Here is a 16995-nt window from a genome sequence, read left to right as displayed (position 1 = left end):
TATGGATATTCACATTAAATACAGTTAAAAAAAAAAAAGACTATAAATAGCCTCACGTCCATGTAGAACGGGTTTTAAAACCAAATGATTTAACAAACCACAGTTCAGTTTGCCGTTTGGGGATTTCTGAATTGTTGAGAAGGCCCTATGAACCTCTATGGCATATCAAGTTTTTTTTTTTTTCTTTTTTAAGATTTCATTCATTTATTGGTGAGAGACACACAGAGAGAGGCAGAGACACAGGCAGCGGGAGAAGCAGGCTCCCTGTGGGGAGCGAGATGCAGGACTAGATCCCCGGACCCTGGGATCACACCCTGAGCGGAAGGCAGATGCTCAACCGCAGAGCCACCTAGGCATCTTGCATGTTAAATTCTATATAAATGAAGTTTGTACAAAGTACTGTGGGTAGAGACTGGAGGGAGACAGGGCATTATTACCTAACACATTATTTGCCTTTTATTTTTTTTTAATTTATTTATTTATAATAGTCACACAGAGAGAGAGAGAGTGAGAGGCAGAGGGAGAAGCAGGCTCCATGCACCGGGAGCCCGACATGGGACTCGATCCTGGGTCTCCGGGATCGCACCCTGGGCCAAACCGCTGCGCCACCCAGGGATCTCCTTATTTGCCTTTTAAAAACCTTATTGACAGATGCAATGATACAAAAGCAATGTTGAGTAAAACTCTTGGCCCCTTAGCAGGAAGCAAGTCACCAAACTGTAGAAGTACCCTGTCTTAGTCTTCTGCTTAGCCTTATCACCACTGGGTGTGTTATGGATTTATATTTGTTTCCTTGTTTGTGTATTTTATGCTCCCCTTCGGTACCATGTATGCTCTCTGAAAGCAGAGATGCTTGAGGTCTTTATCTTCAATACTGAGAATGAAGCTTGGCCCAGAGTAGACATTCAATATTTATTTGTTGAACAAATGAATGAATGAACGAATAAATGATCTGACATCTACCTAAGTTTTTATTTAGAAAAAAAAAAAAAAAAAAAAAAACTTTGGACACTACTAATCTCTGGATGAGATGACCTGTGGGTGACACATTTCTTAATGGTATTTGTTACAATAGCTAACATTTGCTGAGCCTTTATTGTATACTGAAATAAATATTTTTCAGGTTTTCTCTCATTAATCTTTCCAGCAATCTATAACATAGACACCATTATCTCCATTTTACAGATGAGGAAACTGAGGCACAGAGATTAAGTTGCCCAAAATCATACACCTCATTAGTGTCAGGGCAAGAGTTGAACCAAGTGGCTTGGCCCTGTAGTCCACATTCTTAACCACTCTGCCATGCTAAGTAGATCTAGGAAAACCATAAACATCTCATAGGAGGGGGTTAGGCCATCATCTGTAAGGTGTTTCCAATTCTATGGATCTATAACCTGGAGAGTCTATCTACAATTTTTATTGATTAATTGACTACTTAATTTATATATAAATATATATCACAAATTAAATAAATACACATTTCTTTAACTTCTATATTTATATGTAAATTATTTATTTATTCAACAATTATTTATCAGCTGTCCACAACATGCCAGGTACTGTGCTAGGCACTTCACGTACCTCTTCTGTAATCCTAAGAGGTGGGTTTTATGAGGCCCATCTTAAAGATGAGAAAACTGAGGCTGGTAGAACTTAAATCAGGGTCAAGATGGTATCAGCAGAAACAAGATTCCAAACATGGCCTCAGGCCTACTTGTTTCCCAATCTCAGGCTCCTTCCCTGAGCCCAGCCTGCCTCTCTTCAAGCATGGAGGAGGCCTTGCGGGTCCGATTTTCATGAGGGACTGATGAACTCATTGAGGGGCCTGTAGGACCGCCTCTTGACCGCCCAGGCAGGACTCTGCAGTCTGAGGGCGCCAGCCTCCTCCAGGAGCCCTGGCTGGGGAGTTAGTAAAGGGAATTCTTTTTTTTTTTTTTTTTTTTTTTAAGATTTACTTTATTTATTCATGAGAGAGAGAGAGAGGAGAGACACAGGCAGAGGGAGAAGTGGCTCCCTGCAGGGAGCCCGATGGGACTGGATCCCAGGACGCCGGGATCACGATCTCAGCTGAAGGCAGACGCGCAACCACTGAGCACGCAGGGACCCAAAAGGGAAGAATAGTTAACAAAGCCCCAGGAGGTGCCACTTTTGAACTCGATCCTCTCCTTTCCCTCCAGCTTGCGGTGGCCTGGGTCCATCCCAGAGAGGATGCCTCATGAGCACAAGGCCAGGCTGGGTGACGCGCAGGTGATGGACCTGGCAGGGAGGGACCCTGCGGCCTCACAGGGGCTGCTTTCCCATCAGGCACCCCAGGGGGTCTGGAGAGGCTAAATAAAGCTCCCTCGGCTCCTGGGGGAGAGGGACACAGGCACCATCAGACCTAAGGACGCTAATTCAGGGACTAAATTGAAGGGGGCAGAGGTAACCACAGCGGGCGCGCAGGAACGCGCAGCTCCTCCTCCCCGGTCCCCGCCCCGGGAAACCGGGCAGGGCCACGTGACTGGCGTCCTCCAGGCTGGCAGGGCAGATGAAGTCACGGCCGCGGCCCCACCCTGAGTCCCAGACTCCCGCGGTCCGCACCCAGCCCGCTGCAGGAAGGGCGGCGTGTCCCGCGGGCGCAGCGCAGCGCAGGGCGCCCCCTGGAGGCGCGCGGCTGCGGACACGGGTGCTGGCACCCGCTTCCCGGCTGCGGCCCCCCCACCCAGGGAGCCCCCCAGGAGTCTTGGGGTGAGCGCAGAAGGACGCCTCTCCCGTGTGCTGCTGCTCTGCGTCCCGCCGCGGAGCGGCCTGCGTCCCAGCCGAGTATTTCCCCGTGTTGCTCCCCGCATTCCTCTGGGGGCGCGCAGCGCCGGAGCGCTTGGCGGGGGCGGGGGGCGCTGTGTGCCTCGAGGTCCTCTGTCCTGGCCACCGGGGGTCCTCTGTCCTGGCCACCCGGGGGTCCTCTGTCCTGGTCACCCCGGGGTCCTCTGTCCTGGCCCCCCGGGGTCCTCTGTCCTGGCCCCCCGGGCGTCCTCTGTCCTGGCCATCCGTGGTCCTCTGTCCTGGCCCCCCGGGTGTCCTCTGTCCTGGCCATCCGGGTCCTCTGTCCTGGTCACCCGGGGGTCCTCTGTCCTGGCCACCGGGCGTCCTCTGTCCTGGTCATCCGGGGTCCTCTGTCCTGGCCACTCACCTGGCGGCCTCGTAATGCACTCAGAACCATCTGGTAAGGTTGGAGATCTGAGAGCAGTCATCCCAGCGAGGCCAGCAGGCCCCAGAGCTCCGGAATCCGGCAGGGCGCCGGCGCAGGCTGAGACAATATTTACCCCACCTTCTGTGTCAGCCACTGTTCTAAGTCCTTGCAACGTGTTCTTGCCCAGTTGGTCCTCATGACAAGCACAGGAGGCAGATACCATTATTACCCCCCTGAGTCAGGCATGTGGAGGTTAGGTAACCTGCCGGGTGCCCCGCAGCTAGTGATGGCAGAGCCGGATTCGGATCCAGACTCTCTGGCCCCGCAGCCCCTGCTCCTGTCCGCCACAGGGTGCTGGGTTGTGAGGAGGCTGTGAAGAGGGGGCCCTCTGGCCCTAGACACCCCAAGGGGCTGGGTGGAGAGGACGCCGGAGATGGGGATTGGTGATGGCGATGCTCAGGTGTCTGCGTCAATTTGGGTAGACTGTAGCCCCCAGTGACTCAGGCCAACACCAGGTGTTGCTGTGAAGGTACTACATAGATGTGATTAGTCTATAATCAGTTTACTTTAAGTAAGGGAGATTATTCTAGATAATCTGAGTGAGTCTGATTCAATCAGTTGAAAGGCTTTCCAAGCAGAACTGAAGGGCCTCTAAAGAAATTCCACCTGTGGATGGCAGTTCCAAGTTGAGAGTTCCAACCTTACTGACAACCTACAGATTTTGGACTCACCTCCCACAAGGCCAGCTCCCACAATTGCATAAGCTGATGCCTTGCAACACGCTGCAACAAGTTGATGCCTAGTATATCCTGTGACTCTGTTTCTCCAGGTGAATGCTGACAGATGACCCAAGACCAGGCAGGTGACACCCCTCCCTAGAACTTGGTTCAATGTAAGTCCCTTCCAGTGGCTAGCCATCTCCCCCACCTCTACCCCAGGGAGAGTAGGAAAATCCTCAGTTGACTCAGCTAAGTTTCCATCATCCAAAGGAGTGGAGAATCGATAAAGAAATTCAGTTCTGACATTGAAAAATGAAGAAAGAGGCATTTTGCACTACCAAATTGATGGGCTAAGTAGATTCACACCTACTACACCATTTTAACACCCTATACCTACTTTAGGGTGCAACACAGACACAATAACGCTAGCCAAACCATAAAAATAAGAATAATAACTACCTTGTAGTAAGGGATTCTCGAGTGTCTGGTATCGTGCTTTACTTACATCATCCATCTAGTCCTCACAACTACCTTGTGAAGGAGAGGTGGTTATTAGATCCAGAAGGGTGAATGACCGCCCCAATGTTCCAGGGCTGGTGAGTGAGAGTCAGGATTCAAGACCTGGCCTATTTGCTTCCAGAGCTGTGCTTTACTGACTGCTGTACTGGTCTCTGGCCCCAAATGACTGGAACTCTCCCTTCAGATCCACCATTTCTCCTTCAAAGTTCCCAGAGACTCAAGTGTGCGCTCCTCTGCCACCACAACAGACCTCTTCTCCGTCCTGGCATTTGTTTTGTGTTCTTTGATCACCCTTAGAACCCACCAGGAGACTCCCAGACTCTACCACTGTCTCTGGTCCAGGCTGAAGATTGCTGCTGTGTCTCACGACTGGTCACCACAGCTGCCCCATTGGTTTCCAGCAGTCCCATCCAACTGTCATCCTTCCTTATTTTCCCATGGCTAGGAGCATGTCCATAATTACCAAAAGGGGGTGCCTGGGTGGCTCAGTGATTGAACATCTGCCTTCAGCTCAGATCGTGATCCTGGGGTCCTGGAATCGAGTCCTGCATTAGGATCCCTGCAGGGAGCCTGCTTCTCCCTCTGCCTATGTCTCTGCCTCTCTCTCTGTCTCATGAATAAATAAATAAAATCTTTTAAAAATTTACCAAAAGGCAGAGACCACCCTAAATGTCCACCAGCTGATGAATGGGGAAAATGTGGTATATCCTACCATGGACTATTCAGCCACAAGAAGGAATGCAGTGTTGACCCGTGCTGCAACATGGATAAACCTCAAAAACATCACAGTGAGTGAAAGAGACCAGACACAAATGTCACCTATTGTATGTTTCCCTTTATGTGAAATATCCAGAAAAGCTAAATCTACAGGGACTGAAAACAAATGAGTGGTTGCCGGGGACCAGGAGGAAGGTGGAAATGAGGAGAGACTGCTTAATGGGCACAAGGTGTCCTCTGGGGGGCAGTGGAAATGTTTTGGAACTAGACACAGATGGTGGTCATCACACAACACTGTGAATGTACTAAATGCCATTGAATTGTACATCTTAAAAATGGTTAATATTATGTTATGTGAAATTTGTCTCAATAAGAATAAAACACCCACACATAACTAAGTGCTAAGTCATCCACATATGACCAGTCATATTGCTTTTGCATCAGACTGACACTTGTCATCATGTCAAAAAAATATTGGTCATGATGTCCCTAGGAACTTGGTTCAAGAGCCTGTGGCTGAGGGCAGCCCTGGTGGCGCAGCGGTTTAGCGCCGCCTGCAGCCTAGGGCATGATCCTGGAGACCCTGGATCGAGTCCCACATCAGGCTTTCCGCATGGAGCTTGCTTCTCCCTCTGCCTGGGTCTCTGCCTCTCATTCTCTCTCTGTGTCTCTATTAATAAATAAATAAAATCTTAAAATAAAAAAGAAGATCCTGTGGCTGCGGCTGGGCCAGCAGGTGACTTGACAGCATCACCCTGGTCCTCCCGAAGTTCCCCTGTCCCTCTGGTCCCCCTGGGTCTTCCCTGGCAGGTGGAGAAAACTGTTCCTCTGAGACACTTCTCCCACCTGCTACCTGCTGGGGGACGGGGGAGATTAGAGGGCCATTAGGGCTTTTCCTCGCAAGTAACAGAAACACGTGCTAGCTGATTGAGCAGAAAAGGAGCTTCTAAAAAGAATATTAACTCGCAGAATCAGTTGAGGAGCTAGTGGACCCGGATCGAGGCTCTGCCTCCAGGATCAATGCCTGGAAACGACCGTAGAAACAGCTGGATGACCAAAATACCACCACCACTGTGGCTCCTCTAGAACATTTCTGAACCAAGAACTTGGCCCTAAACTGAGGGCCCGTGGCCACCCTCACCACACTGAGCCTCCTTCCCTGGTTCTCACTTCCTTATCCAAGTCTTTCCTGGGCATCTGATTGGTGGAGCCGGGTCACACACAGGTGCTTTGACTTCAAGGAAGCCTGGACAGCCGACATTCCCATGTTCCACGGGAACCATGGGGAGATGGGAATTTCTCAAATATAACAAAATGTTGAAAATGTGGTGGGCATACAGAAAACAGGACAAATAGCTGATACGGTATCTATCATTCTTCAAGTGCTTGAAGGACCATATGGCAGCCCTAGCTCATTTGACCTTGTCTCTCTCATGAGGAACTTGGAACTTCTGCAGACACTCAGCCTGGACAGCTCTGATTTGTGACTGTCCAGAACCTTTAAACCTGCCCTCAACCCCTCCGCCAGACATGTAGGCCTCATGGGGCTGTGAGGCAGAAAATCCATCCACCCCTAGTTAGGGGGGCAGGTAAGTAACTCTGACCCTATCAACCACTGCATTCCATTTTGCAACAACAGTGATTGGTCTAAGGAAGGCCTATGATCAGAACGGTGCCATTTCAAATTTTCCTTGGGATTGATAGGGTGATATATGTGTCAGAGGGAGGTGGAGAAGCTCTCTTTTGCCATGGAATTGTTAAGCTAGGAGGAAATTTATTGATTACGGCTGGGGTCATCTTCCCTTGCCCCATGAAAGAAATTATATTCAGAAGAAAAATCTGGGGGCACCTAGGTGGCTTAGCAGTTGACCGTCTGTCTGCCTTTACTTTTGGCTCAGATTGTGATCCTGGGGTCCTGGGACAGAGTCTCACATCGGGCTCCCTGCAGGGAGCCTGCTTCTCCCTCTGCCTCTGTCTCTGCCTCTCTCTGTGTCTCCCATGACTAAATAAAATCTTTAAAAAAGAAAAGAAAAATCTGCCTGTGTGAAAGAGGGATGGTGAGACAGCCAGGAAAATTCTGTTTCATTTCCTGGATCCAGCTAAGCCTGAAGCCATTCCATCTCTGGTCTTTAATTACAGGAGCCAATAAGTTATTGGCTTTATACAGCTTCAGTTAGTTAGGAGTTGGATTTCTCTCATAACTGAGTCTGTAATAAGCCACCCACTCTCTAGTAGGAAATTAGCTATGAAATATTTTCTCAATTAGTTCATTTGACAGTGAATTTTAAAGTAAGGAGGGAGCTTTAACAATAAAAGATAGGAAGTATTGTTATTCAAATTTTACATAGAAGAAATTTTGGGCTCAGAGAGGTTGAGGCACTTGCCCCAGTTCATACAGGTCATTGTGTGCTGGCTTGGATTTGAACTCAGTTCCACCTGCCTGTAAGTTCTAGAATTCCAGAGCCCAATTTTATTTTCAGAACTAATTCCATTCTTCATAGTTTTCTGCAAACCTTGGTATACTCAGGCCTTTCAAAGCCAGTTCTCTCCTCCTGATAACAGAATAACTGCAATAGTTTATAGGATATTCCTAGGTGTTTTCATTTTCAAAATGTGTAAAGGCCAAGCTATAAAGCTTTGAAGGAGAACTTTCTGATTGTGGATGTGGGGGACTCAGAGCTCCGGGAACCTTGATCTTCATACTCACACTTATGGGAAACCCTGACCCTCTGAGAGGCCTTTCCCTAGCTAGAATGCCTTTTTTTTTTTTTTTTTAAGATTCTATGTATTTCTTCAGGAGAGACACACACAGAGAGGCAGAGACACAGGCAGATGGATACAGGACTCGATCCCAGGACCCTGGGATCATGCCCTGAGCTGAAGGCAGATGCTCAACCACTGAGCCACCCAGGCATGCTAGAATGCTTTTTTGTCTGGGAAACCCAAGGATTTCTGGCCGGTAGGGGCTGCCATATTAACATGTCTTTGGAGCCCTGTGTCCTTCATGGGACCTACCATTTGGGCACAGCCTCTTCCAAGTCGAAATGCTCACCAAACCAGGTCAGCACCTGGAGGTCAGTTACTGCGGAAAGAAATGTGATGGAGAAGAGTCATGGGAACGCGTGCTCATTGAGCACAGGCCAGTGACAGCAAATCGAGTTCCTCTTCAGCCTCAGCTTCACTCAGGCGCTGACCAGAACGCCGAGGCAACATCCAAGCTCCGCGGGTAATGAGCGTGGCCACCAACCAGCTCCCTGCCCTTCCTGGCCCGAGCCAGGCGCTCTGCATCCTTAGCCCCCCCTTCTCATTGCAGCCTCTGGGGTGCGAGTTCCTTGTTTCGCTTTCTAGAGGAGAGAACGAGTTCAGAGAGGATATTACTCGCTGGGTAAAAGCTGCTAAGTGGAGGATTCTTTAATATGAAAATAAATAAACACACTCGCACGTTACTTGTCATTTACCTTCGACACGCAAGACGCCGTGCTGAGCCTGATGTGTGTGAGGTCATCTTCGCTCGTTTCCCAAAGGCCTGGTGAGGCGATCTGCCGGTTTGCAGGTGAGGGAACCCCAGAGCTGAGCATCCAAGTGTGGGGCCCGGTGTCCGCAGCTAACAGGTCGCCAAGCGGGGGTGGAAGCTAAGTGTGTCCAAGACTAAGGACCGCTTCTAACTCCTGCTCCACGGCCGCTTATCTTCACCGTGAGTTGCCGTGTGAGTCTGGGGAGGGAAAGCGATTGGCAAATGATGACCACGGAAGCTGGTCTAAGCACTTCTGGAGAGGCCTTCTAGCACCTCCCTTCTGCCAGGGGCACGTGATGGGGCTTCCTTCCACACAGCAGGCTTATTCAGAGCAGGGCTGGCCCATCCCTTGTGGCAGCCAGCCTTCTTGAGGTATCTGGGGCTCCCTGTCCCGCATGGGAGGGCGGCGGGGGGGGAGGTGGAGGTCAGCCTCCAGCCCCTCAGCCCCACCTGTTCCCATCTGGGGGCGTCAGAGGCATACAGAACTTTCTGCACAGGAAGGATGCCTTGGGAAAAATCCTCGGGAGTTTTGTATCCAAACCACGAGGCAGCTTGGCAGTGTGACAGAAGTGTTGCCATTGCGCCTGGCCAAGTGACATGAGACAACAGAGACTTCCCCATCTGGAAAGCAAGGAGGCTGACCTAGGTGACACCCCAGTGACTTACTTAGTTGCTCTCAGTTGTCTACAATGGCTGAGTCCACGGGTGGTTTCTGCGGCCTCTCTCAGACCCTGCTCATCCTCTCTCTCTCTCTCTCTCTCTCTCTCTCTCTCCCCCCCCCCCAGCTAGTAATTTTTCCAACATCTTATTAAGAGTATTTTCAAACAAACAGCACAATTGAATCCATTTTAAGGGAGCTCCCATACACCCACCTGCGAGGTCCCACCCCGTTCTCTTAGCTTGTTTTCGGGTGACTACTGAGGCAGAAGCCTCCCACCACCGCACCTCGAGGACACGCTGGTGGGGTTCAGTTTGAACCCCCTCTTCCTCCTGTGCCCTTCACGCACCCTCCTCATTCTGAACTCCTTCCTCTGCCGGTGGCCACCTCTCTAGCCATACCCATGTCTGTGCCCTGCTGTGGTCACCGGGGACGGGACCCCCAGCGCCTTTCTCAGAGGACCTCAGAGAGGGAAGGACCTTCCCAGATGGGAGGTGACGTTTCAGGAGGTCACTTAGTGCCAGGCATTTGCTGTGTGCTTTTCTAACACTTCTCCCCCCGGAGATGTGGAAGTGACACACAATGATGTAGAAACTTGGGGGAATTCCACAGAAGTGTCATGAAAAACCTTAAAATCATCGGTGAGCCCACAGAGTGAAGTAGCTGGCATTTATTGAGTGCCTACTGTGTGCCGGGCATCATGTTGCCGGTATATCCTCAGCAACCATACCCGGCACGAAGATGGTTATCATCATCTGGACATCCCAGCTGGGGAATCAGGCACAGAGAAGGTAGGCGGTTTACTCCCATCCACACAGCTAGGAAGGGACGCGACTGGGATTGACACCCCTCCTGGTTCTAGTTAGTACGAGCTTTGCATCACCAGCCTCCACTGCGTCCCCGAGTCCCGTGATCCACGACTCAGGTATTTTCTGTGCAGCATCATTCGAACATGCCCCTCGATATTTCTTTTAATAAAATCGAGATCCTGTTATTTTCCCACCTGTTTTTTTTTCCACTTAAAATATTTAACCATCTCCAAATAAGCCCGTGAAATGAACTAGGCCAGGCACCATTCTAAGTGCTCTATAAGTAATTACCATCTGTACAGCAACCTATGGGGCGCGTACTCATTAGATCTGGTTTGCGAGGGAAACCCAGGCACAGAGAGGTGAAGTAAGTTGCCCCAAGTCACATGGCTAGCAGGTGCCAGAGCCTGTGAACAAACCCAGCAGTGTGGCTCCAATGTCTGGGCTCTTACCATGGATACTATCTTTTTGTATCAGTCTCAGTCCCATCGTGCCTGACCATGCCCCTTTGCAAACGCCATCTAGTTTGACTAACAGAATTTCTGAGGCTGGACGTGCCAAGAACAGTGTATTAGCTTCCTTGCTGCATGACAACTCGCTCCAAAACAAAACACATTTATTATCTCATGGTTTCTGTGGACCACAGTCCACAGTCCCCCTAAGGCCACCTGCGGCAGGATCCCCTTCTAAGCCCCCTCAGGACCAGGATCCGTTGGAGAGAGGACCTCAGTTCCTTGCATGTTGGTTCTCCCTGGGGCAGCTCATGACACAGCTGCGGGCTTCATCAAGGGCAGCAGTGGGAGAGAGAGCATGCCAGCAAGACAGAAGTCACACTTTTAGAAATTATTATTGATTTTCTTATCATTGTGCTAAAATATGCATCACACAAGATTGACCATTTTAACCATTTTTAAGGATACAGTTTTGTGGCATGAAGCACATCCGTAATATTGCACAACCATCACCACCACCCATCCCTAGAAGTTTTTCGTCTTCTCAAACAGAAACTCTGGCCCCATTAAATAGTAACTTTCCATTCCTCCCTCCCGCAGCTCCTGGCAACCTCTGTTCTACTTTCTAGCTCTATGAATTTGACTTCTCTAGAAGTCTTAGAAATGGAACCAGGCAATACTTGTATTTTTGTGGCTGATCTATTTCACTTACCATCATGTCTTCATGGTTCATCCACATTATAGCAGGTGTCAGAACTTCCTCCTTTTTAGAGCTGAATAATATTCCATTATATGGATTGACCCCATTGTATTTATCCATTCATCTGTCATGGGTTGATGGGTGGCTTCTGCCTCTTGGCTATTGTGAATAAGGCTGCTGTGAACATGGGTGTGCAAATATCTGTTGGAGTCTCTGCTTTTGGTTCCTTTGGATATATACCTAGAGGTGGAATTGCTGGGTCATAAGGTAGTCCTATATTTAACTTTTTGAGGAACCGCCCTACGGTTTTCCACACTTGGCTGCACCATTTTACATTCTCACCAACAAGGCACAAGAGTTCTAGTTTCTCTACATCCTTGCCAACACTTGTTTCTTGTTTCGTTTTTGGTTTTATAGTGGCCATCCCAATGAGTGTGATGTGGTATTTCATTAAAGGTATCCCTTTTATAGCCTCACCTCAGAAATTACATCACATCAATTTTGCTGTATTCTATCTATAAGAAACAAGTGGCTAAGTTTAGCCCACACTCAAGAGTGGATAGTATGGAGGGCCTCAATAGCGGGAGGCAGGGATCATTGGAGCTATTTTAGAAGGCTGCCTATCACAAATGTCATAATTATTCTGTTTTTGTATTTTTTATTACTTTATTTTATTTATTTATTCATGAGAGGCAGAGACATAGAAAGGGGGAGAAGCAGGTTCCCTACAGGGAGCTTGATGTGGGATTCAATCCTAGGACCCCAGGATCACAACCTGAGCTAAAGGCAGACACTCAACCACGGAGCCACCCAGGTGTCCCATGTATTTTTTATTACTTTAAATGTAAGGCAGCATATTATTAGATTTAGCACCATTGTGTAATGGCAAATATATGGGCTTTGTGGCTAGAAAGATCAGAATTTGGGCAGCCCCCGTGGCGCAGCAGTTTGGCACCACCTGCAGCCTGGGGTGTGATCCTGGAGACCCGGGATCGGGTCCCACGTCAGGCTCCCTGGATGGAGCCTGCTTCTCCTTCTGCCTGTGTCTCTGCCTCTGTGTGTGTGTGTGTGTGTGTGTATGAATAAATAAATAAATAAATAAATAAATAAATAAATAAATAAATAAATAAATAAAATCTTAAAAAAAAAGAAAGATCAGAATTTGAACCCTTGATCCTTGTCTTCCCTGCTGTGTGACCTTGAGAAGTTACTGGACCCCTCTAAGTCTTGGTTTTCTTTGTTAAATGGGAAGAAAAATATCTGCCTTGAAAGATTATTGCAAGAATTAAATAAACTAATGTATGTCATATACCCTACACTTTGTAGGATCTCAACAAACTGTATCTCACCATCACCATCACCATCACTCTCACCCTCACCATCACCCTCACCCTCACCCTCACCCTCACCCTCACCATCACCATCACCATCACCATCACCATCACCATCACCATCACCATCATCACCGTCATCACCACTGTGGCAAGAACAAGGGAGTCAAAATTGTGCAGTGGTTTTCCATCAGGGTGTCCTTACAGGCATCACCGCCAGGTGGCAGCTGTTGTCAGGCTGGGTATTAACCTCCCCTCGTTGGTACCAGATAAAGATGTGTGTCTAGTAATAGCTAAGGATTATTTTGGGCAGGCTGAGCATATGAAAAAACGTAATATCACAATCTCTACCTACATTGGGATTAAGATATTACTTCATTGTCCTTCCGTGAGCTTGTGTTCTGTTCCTCTGTGGCTCCCGCCTCCTGCAGAGGACAGCCTTCCCCACACCCGTCTGGCTTGATTGGCTCCTGCCAGCCCCTTTATGTGCAGTTCTCAAAGCTTCCTCAAGCCTCTCTGCCTTTGCTTGAGCTTCCTCCGCTTTTGTTCCATTTATGTCACGTGTCACCTTCCTCTAGAAGCTTACGCTGCTCCTGCTGCTCCCATTCTACTCATGTCAAGTCTGACATCGTTCTAGAAGCCTTTCTTGACCTCCCCACCCAGACCCCAGGTAGCAAAGGCTCCATCATCCAGGCTTTCCCCAGTCACAGCCCTTGACTCCACCCAGTGTAATCTCTGATCTGTGGTCACAGGACCTGGGACTCAGTAGGATATGTGGGCAGATAATCATTCTGTAAATGTTTATCAAGCTCCGTCTCTATGGCAGGCATTAGGTGCTAGGGACCTGCTGGGGAACTTTCTTTGGATAAATAAACCAGAATCCTGAAATATAGAGCCTCTGCTGGAAGGATCCTCAGACCTTGAGCAATCAGAAGAAGCTTGTACCTCTCTTCAGTTCTTAATAGAGTTGCCGGGTAAAATACAGGATGCCCATTTAAACTCAAATTTCAGAAAAACGACAGATTACTTTCTAATATTAATACATCTGGCTCAATATTAAGATGTATTAAATAATAATGTAAATAATAAATTAAATAATAGCTCCTAAATGTTGCAAATGACATGAAAATACTAAAAATTATTTGTTGTTTTTCTGAAATTCAGACTTCAGCGGGCATGGTGGGGTTTTGCTCTTTTGGTATTCAGTTTGGTTTCTAACAAATCTGGTGAAACGCCTTGTTTGTGGGGAGGCAGTACAACATTGGGATGTGGCTACATTTCCACAAAAAGCCCGTGTGGCACAAGCCTGGAACCTAAGGTATTTTGAAGTTTAATGGACTATTATGTTTTTAGCCAGAAATCCCTCTTTCCAGATGATTGTATGTTTTCTGACCCTGAGGGATCTCTCCTTAGAATTTACACACCCACTCCAGAAACATTTAAGACCAAAAGCTTTGGTCTTTTTTTTTTTTAAGATTTTATTTTTTTATTAATGAGAGACACACAGACACAGGCAGAGGGAGAAGCAGGCTCCACACAGGGAGCCCTGCATGGGACTCGATCCTAGGTCCCCAGGATCACACCCTGGGCTGAAGGTGGCGCTAAACCACTGAGCCACCAGGGCTGCCCAAAAGCTTTGGTCTTAAAGCAGTCATGACAGGGCGTGAGGGCCGGATGGGGCTTGGAAGGGAGGGTTCTTTCTTTGTTACGCTTAGGTTTAAACTCCACTCAGTCTTGGTCTTTGGTGATGGGGGCCAGTACATTACTTCTCCTCTGGCCTTGAAGGCTGCATCCCAAGCACACTGCCCACTGCCCTGAATTCACAGACGCATTGAGCCAGTCAGAGGCTCCTCAGAGAATGCACACAAATGTCCCGGGCAGGTGGACTGGCTGCTGACTCTGGACACTCCCTCAGGGCACTGCAGGGGAAACAGTGCTGCACCCGAATCCGAGTTCTGACTCTGCCACCTGCCAATTGGAAGACACTCGTTCTAGTCATGCGCTGGAACACCTGGGTGGCTTAATGGTTGGGTATCTACTTTTGGCTCAGGGCGTGATCCTGGGGTCCTGGGATGGAGTCCTGCATCAGGCTCCCCGAAGGGAACTTGCTTCTCCCCCTGCCTGTGTCTCTGCCCCTCTCTCTGTGTGTCTTGTGAATAAATAAATAAAATCCTAAAAAAATACTAAAATTAAATTAAAAAAATAAAGTTACACACTAATCTATTAATGGGCTATTAGACTCCATGCTAGGGACCAGGGTATGAATAAATGCTAATGAGACATTCCTCTTAGCCTTAAGTCCCAGAAGTGAACTAACATGGCACAGTTCACTTTACCTCGTTGAGCCTGTTTCTAATCTGTAAATATTTAATCTGTAAAATGGGGCACGTAATAGGGACTTACAACCTATCACCTAAAACCCCTGGTGCCAAATATCCTCTTCCATTCAGAAGTGGGATTTGTTTCCTTTCCCCTTGAGTCTGAGCTGGGCTATGACTGCTTTGACCAACAGAACGTGGCAAATGTGACAATGCCTTTGTGTGGACTTCCAGCTCTGCCTTGTTCTCGTGGCGCATGAGTCACCATGTGAAAGTTTGGCTTCCCTACTGGGGAGACCACCTGGAAAGAACCTGAAACTACAGGGCAAGGAAAAGGACCTCAACTGAGCCCAGCCATCCAGACGCCCTCGCCCAGGTGCCAGACGTAGGCGTGAAGCTACTCTCCAGCCCCGCTCAGCCACCAGCTAGAGGCCACCATGTGACCACTGTTGATACCATGTGAAGCAGAAGACTCACCCAGCTGAGCCTTGCCCCAATTCCTCCCCCAAATACCATGAGACATAACAAACCGGTGGTTGTTTTAAGTCAATGAGTTTTGAGGTCATCTGTTGCACAGCAGTAGAAAGCTGGAGCTGCTGGCAGCTCAAGCTGCCACCTATATGCTGGAGCCTGGTTCCAGGAAGGAACAGTAGGGCAGGAGAAAGAACAGTAGAAAGAGCCAGGGAAGATTATGAAAGTAAAAAAGGAATATGCCCTTTAGCCCAGAAATGTCATTTCTAGGAATCCATCCTCCTGAAATATTTGCACGTGTGCTTGTTAGGATTCTACGGGATGGTTCCCTGCAATGGTATTTGCGGTCAGGAACACCGGGAGGCAACCTGGGTGTTGTCCACCAATGGGAGGACTAAATAAATCAGGACACATCTAAACCATGGGACAGTAAGGAAGTATTTTATTTTATTTATTTATTTGGGAGAAAGAGAAAGGGAGAGAAAGATAACAAGTAGGGGGAGGAGCAGAGGGAAAGGGACAAGCAGACTCCCCCTGAGAGTGGAGCCCGACACAGGACTCAATCCCATGACCCAAGACCACAACACTGAGTCGAAATCAAGAGTCAGATGCCCAACCGACTGAGCCACCCAGGTGCCCGTGTAAGGAGGTATTTTCAAAGAATGGCATAGATCTGTGTGTACTGATAAGGAAAGGCCAGCTGAGTCATGAGACATAGATCAACAAATTGTTGAGGGGAACAAGGCAGGTTACAGAATGGTGTAACATTATAAAATATATTTCTGTGTATATATACAGATGTAGTTACTCTGTATATCTATACCTACACCTGTACCCAGCTCCAGTTGCAGTCCCATCCTCTGGGAGGACGCTGTAGTAGACACTTGTTGCTTCTGCTCGTTCAGAGACATTCATTCTGGCGTCTTCTGGAAACAGCACCCAGATTCCCTTTTGAGAACTGCTTCTTCCCCACATTCTGTCCTGATGGTTTGGGTTTGACTCTATTCCTCCCACAGTTGCCAGAGCTGGAGCATGGATATCAGGCCTGGACAAGCAGGAACCAGCTTTTCTCGGCCACGGCGATGGTTCCGGACAACCAAGCTTGTCCGATCACAAGTCAGGCCTGGAGCAGATACTACAAAGTTGTCCATCTTCCCTGGGGAGGTCTGATTCTGGGGTGTAGAGCCTCAGTGATTGAAGAGAAACCACTAGAGATGTCTCTTCAGACCGTGGTGTCCTCCTGAGGCTGCAGCTCGGCTTCTGACCCTGGAGCCCTGGGGTTTCCAAATTGAGCAAACTGACATCATTCCAATGAACACCATCCCTGCCTGCCTTCGCCAGGGCTGGTACCTTGAAACCTAAACACCTTCATGGATCCAGAGGCTCGCAGTATTTTCATCGTGGTCACCTCTGAGGAGTGAGAATTAAGAGGCTCTTCAGTTATCTCTCCATACTATTCATAAGTTTTGATTAGCATATACTACTTTCATAATTCAAAAGTACGTTGTGAAGACATTGGTCTGGGGATGTCTTTTTCAGCTCACTCCCTCTCAGTTCCCATCTTCCCGGCTTCCTTTAAACAGGTCTCCTTGGTTGCAAGTTATGTAAAGCAAATCAA

The 16995-nt window shown here is 48.4% G+C and overlaps 1 long non-coding RNA gene across 1 annotated transcript; it reads right to left on the bottom strand.

The window, feature by feature from the left end:
* Nucleotides 1-898: 898 nt before the first annotated feature.
* Nucleotides 899-8903, bottom strand: LOC140642912 (uncharacterized). The gene is made up of 2 exons (XR_012039284.1): nucleotides 8583-8903; nucleotides 899-8468 (listed from the first exon to the last, which is right to left on the bottom strand). It is a non-coding gene; the product is annotated as an uncharacterized lncRNA (long non-coding RNA).
* Nucleotides 8904-16995: the final 8092 nt, after the last annotated feature.

This window comes from Canis lupus, chromosome 11 (genome assembly GCF_048164855.1).
Source record: "Canis lupus baileyi chromosome 11, mCanLup2.hap1, whole genome shotgun sequence".
In the NCBI taxonomy this organism is placed as follows: domain Eukaryota; kingdom Metazoa; phylum Chordata; class Mammalia; order Carnivora; family Canidae; genus Canis; species Canis lupus.
Note: the sequence above shows the minus strand (reverse complement) of the source record. Positions and strands in the feature narration are given on the sequence as shown.